The sequence below is a fragment of the Myotis davidii genome, unplaced genomic scaffold, assembly GCF_000327345.1.
Source record: "Myotis davidii unplaced genomic scaffold, ASM32734v1 scaffold674, whole genome shotgun sequence".
NCBI classification, from domain to species: domain Eukaryota; kingdom Metazoa; phylum Chordata; class Mammalia; order Chiroptera; family Vespertilionidae; genus Myotis; species Myotis davidii.
The window spans coordinates 2816855-2822510 of NW_006286674.1; positions in this window are offsets into that span (position 1 = coordinate 2816855).

The following is a 5656-nucleotide window of genomic DNA, read 5'->3' on the forward strand; positions in this document are numbered from 1 at the left end:
AGGAGGTGTGCAGGAACCAGCTGATCAATGTTTCTCTATCATCAATATTTCTAATAAAAAAAGACTCTCCCTTCCTCTCTGTAAAAAAATCAATAAAATATATTAAAAAAAAAAAAGACACCATCAGTGAAAAGACAAGCCACCGAGTGAGAAAAGATAATTGCAGCATATATCCAAAACAGAACTTGTATGCAGAATATATAAAGAACACTTACAAATCAGCAAGAACACGGCAGAAAGTCCAATGGAAATTGCCGGAATATTTCAACAGGCATTTCTCAAGAGGAAGAAGTCGGATTTCTTTGAAAAGCCAACAAACATGAAAAAGTGCCCAATTATTAATCATCCCAGAAATGCACATTGAAGTTACAATGTGCTTTCACCCACCAGACTGGCTAAAATTTAGAGAACTTGCATAACACGTTAGAAACCTACTTCACGTTATCTACTAATGCCAAATTAACAGGTAGCCTGTGACTCTATAGTAACAATTCCATCCCTAGGTATATATCCAATAGAGATATAGACACATGTTCTCCAAAAGACATGTTCAAAAATGTTTATAGCATCTCTCTTTGTAACAGCCCCAAAGAAATAACCCAAATATACTCAAATGGCACATCGACAGAAGAGAAGTAAGTTGTGTAGAATACTATACGGGAATAAAAATGAATGAACTACAACTGTCACAAATGTGATGGTGAGTGAAAGAAGCTGAATACAAATGGGTACATACCTATGATATTACAGGTGAAAATAGTGGTTGTCTTGAGGGGTGGTAGTGATGGAAAGGGAACCCTGAGGGGGTTCTAGGTGCTGGTACTACAGTTGTACCTCGAAAATATTGTGGGCTTGGTTCCAGACCACCACAATAAAGTGAGTAGCAAAAATAAGTGAGCCATCATCTTTTTGCTGGTGGAGGGTCTTGTCTCCAATTTGTCAAAGCAAACAATCAAACAAACAAGCAAAGAACACCCACACATCTTGGAAGCAATGAAGTGAAGTGCAATAAAACGAGGTCTGCCTGTATTCTATTTCTTGATCCAGGTGCTGGTTCCATAGAAGTGTCCTATTTTATAAAAGTTAGCTGTCCCTCACTTTATAAAAACACAATCAGTTTGCACTGCTCTGCATGTATGTTTTACTCTAATAAAAAAATTTCTAAATTGTGCCATGTTGAGTATATTTAATATCATTTTCATTCTCTGAGGAAGAGCTGTTGGCAAGTCTGCAAGCTTCTAAGTGCATCACACTTAAGAATGAGTTTCTACATTTTCCTTGTGAGTGAGCATTTTTGTAGCTTGGTTTTTGTCTTCCCTATCTCATTAGAAGCACAAACTTTTTATTTTTGTTGGATTTTCCCAAAGTGCTTAGTGCAGTGAATGTCAAACAGGCCAACTGGTACATGTATTTATAAACCGGATTGCCAGAAATGCACTTACTGACTTTCTGCTATTCTGGGGTGTCACTGATAACAGTGGTAAAACTTACTTTGGTTCTTGATTTTCAAAATTCCCTGATGCACCACCCACTTCATGGTGGGTGCATCGTGGGGAAGTAGCGATAAAGAACGACCAGGAGACAACTCACACCCAGAGAATCCGTGGGCAATCACTGTTCCTCTCAATCCTTCTATTTCCTCGTGAGTGAGTGGGTGAATAACTGTGAGGAGGCAAGAAAGTAATGAATGTGAAAGTGCCTAGCATAGGAGAGTTACCATTAACTGTTACTGGAATTGATGACACATTTTATTATTTGTCTTTACAATACATCTGTGAGATAAGAAGCATCTTTATGCCCATTTATATGGGAGGAAACAGGAAGATTAAGTAACTTCAACCATAAATTCGTTCAACAAATATTTCTTGCATGTCTACTATGTGTCAAGACCCATAGCTAGTGAGCAGCAGAGTCAGAATTTGAGCCAGGTATTTTTAACTTTGAGTTCAATGGTATTTTCACTCCATTACAACTACTTTCACATTTGTTTCCCAAGTGCCTAGCACATAGTAGGTGCCCAATACATTAATAGGAGTATTTTCATATAATCTTTGGATTAGGGAATATTAAGTACCAAAATGACCAGGTTGTTACCAAAGATTCACAACTTGAAATATAAACGTATAACAGTAAGAAGTCCCCCTCTTAACTCTGTCTCCCATCTGACCAATCCCTTCCCAATATAGGTAACAACTGCTATTAATATTGTATATGCCTACCAGAGTTTTCCTATGTGTGTGTGTTACTCCCCCATTCCTACACAAAAAGTAACATACTAGTATTGTACCTGTAGTTCTACACTTTGCTCTTTTTTCACATACTGGAGATTTTCTCATATTAAATGCATGCTATTCCTTTGAAGAGATGTACTATAATTTATTCAATCAGTGTCCTATTGATGGACATTTAGGTTGTTTTCAGTCTTTTCCTACTACAAATAATACTTGTGCATATGTCATTGGTGTGTGCAAGTATATCTGTAAGATAAATTTCCAGAGACAAAATTGCTGTCAAAGGGTAAATACTTTCGACATTTTGGTATATAGTGCCAAATTGCCTTCTATAGGGATTGTATCAATTTATACTCCCCAGCAATATAAGAAAATGCCTATTTCCCCATACCCTGGCCAGAATGTATTATGAAACCTTTGATTTTTTTTGTCAACCTGATAAGTAAAATGAATTTTAGTGCATTTTAATTCACATTTCTCTTATAAGTGAAGCAGCTCATCTTTTCATGGTCAGTAGCCATTTGCTTTTCCTTTTTGGAATTTGTACTTCCATTTTCTATCCATTTGTAGTCCTTTTTATATTAATTTTCTAGGACCTCCTTTTATATTAGGAAGCTCAGCTCTTTGTGGTATGAGCTGCAAATTTTTTTTTCAGTGATAAGATTAAAGAAAAGAAGTGAAAAATGCAAAGCACTGCTATTTTAGGAAGTTCATTCTGGAAGCCATGTAGAATGAAATAGAGAAGTGAGAGCCAACGTAGGACACTGACTGGAAGACCATGGCAATTGTCGCATGACAAGGGCTTGACTGGCTGGTGACAGTGGGAATGGAAGGACTAAAATGACCAGGTTATTACCAAGGACTAATTAGCAAAAGTTAATAATTAGCAATGATAAAGATGACAATAACAGCTAGCAACAACAAGCCACATACTCTGCTAAGTGCTTTATTAGCTTTAAGCCATGAGTTAGCTGGGACTACTATTGCCCCCACTTCACAAATGAGAAAAGGGAGTGTGGCAGTTAAGGAACTTACTCAGATCCACACCAGATGTAAGTGGCAGGACCAAGGCTAACCCCAGGTCTATCCGACCCCAGCGGCCTGGCAGGGTGAAGGCAATTGATCAAAGGTCTGCCGTCTACGTGTCTGAGTAATGCCTGGCTTGATGACAGGGATAGGAGCCAGGGAACAGCTGCCTCTGTGCCTGGAGAGCAACAGACTCTCCTTTAGGTACATTGAGCATTTTTTACAGCTTTTCATGTACATGATTACTCTTCCCACAATGTCTCTGTGAGTTGAAGGAGGTGGTATATCTCCATTTTATTGGTGAGAAGACTGAGGCAGCATGAAATTAGATAACCAGTCCCAGCTTAGAAGTCCTGTTCTCTGGGAAACCTTCCCTGAAACCCAGAGCAGGTCACATACTTCAGTTATATGTGCCTTACAGCCTCCTTTCTTTCCCGGCATTTGTCACAGTTCTGTTACACATTTATATCTGTTCTTTCCTTTTAATTTCTGTTGCTCTATAGACTCTAAGATCCATATCTGGTTTTGCTTTTGTTTTGTTCCCAGTTTGGGGCCTGGCACATTATCTGCAGTTAGTACGTATTTATTGGATGACTGAATGAATGAATGTATGAATGAATGCCAGGCTTTTAGATCCTTTGCCCTTTTATCTTTGTTCTAGAGCAGCCGTAGGCAAACTACGGCCCGCGGGCTGTATCCGGCCCGTTTGAAATGAATAAAACTAAAAAAGAAAAAGACCGTACCCTTTTATGTAATGATGTTTACTTTGAATTTATATTAGTTCACACAAACACTCCATCCATGCTTTTGTTCCGGCCCTCCGGCATATGTAGTGATGTTTACTTTGAATTTATATTAGTTCACACAAACACTCCATCCAGCTTTTGTTCCGGCCCTCCGGTCCAGTTTAAGAACCCATTGTGGCCCTCGAGTCAAAAAGTTTGCCCACCCCTGTCTAGAGGCCCAGCACACGAAATCGTGCACGGATAGCTCACCGCCCCGCCTGCTGCCGCTTGTCACCCCACCCGCCACGGCTCGCGGGTGGCGGGAGGGGGGGAAGAACCAAGAGATGGTCAATGCTCCTAATAGCGACTGGTCAAGCAATCATTACGGTCATTATGCCTATGGTCCCTGGCCTTTTATTATATAGGATTATATCACAGAGCTCCTATAAGCTAAATAAATATAATTCCATGGATGTGGGCTGTGCTATAAACAATTTTAGGATTCAAATCTCTTTAAGCCAGCTTTCATATTAATGAAAAGACAACATAATCAGTGATATGGAGTTGGTGGCTTTTGGGCAGTGCAAGAGGCCTTGTCAGGGATCAACCTCATGTTAATCCCCTCCTGCCACAAAGTAATTTGTTGAGTCCCAGCCGGTGATATCACTAGTTAACATGCGAAAGGGGAGGCATTGGGCAAAATGCACTTTAAGGAAGAGTAGCTTTTCAAATTCCAGGTTTGCCCAGACCTAAATGATAACAGGCCAGTCAAACCCTTGTCACATGACATTGTCATGGTCTTCTAGTCAGTGTCCTACTTTGGCTCCCACTTCTCTATTTCATTCTACATGGCTTCCAGATGTTCAAGCTATAATCGATGAAAACCAAACAGAAAATCTGAACTTCAACTATTGTAGACAGAGAAACTGAGAATTCCCTGAAGTTAATATGTAATATACCACTGATATAAAAAGCTGGCTGCTCTAATGTGGACCATAGACGCAAATGTTACAGTAGTTTTGAGAGCCTTTCCCTTTAGGTTCCTGCTCTGTGAAGAGCTAGCCAGGGACTTGGTCATGGGAATCCCCAGTCTACCAAGCAGGGAAATCAACCCAACTTCCTAAATGCCTGTGTGAGTGCTGTCAAATCAGCTAGAGAAGTCATTGTAGGAGAGCTACAGCTGGATAGAACCTCGATAAACATTTACTGAATGAATGAATGAATGAATGTATGAATGAGAGATGGTGTTCTTGACAACACAGGCTCACTTTCGACACAGGTGCACCTCAACCTTTATTTTTAAAATAAGAGGGCAGTTAGGAATATTTCAGAACCCAAGTTGAACAAGAGGTGAAGAGAGAGGGTTTATAATGTTAAAATTTCAGGAAAAGTGAGTAAGCTGGCCTGAATGATCCAGGTAATTTTGCCCTAATTCCCTGGTTTGGGTTTATGTTTTGATTTGGAAAAACTCCTAACCTCTTTTGTCTAACCCTGAAAGCCACAAGTAAAATAAATATGGTTTTTAGTGAGTCCCATTAATGTGCTCAGCATTATACAAAACCACCACCCTGGATCCTTTTCCCGCCCACCCAGCGATCAGCAATTTGTCCTGAAACCATTTAAAAGTCTTAGCTGAGGACTCCAGTAAACAGCACACACACACAAAATGTATAT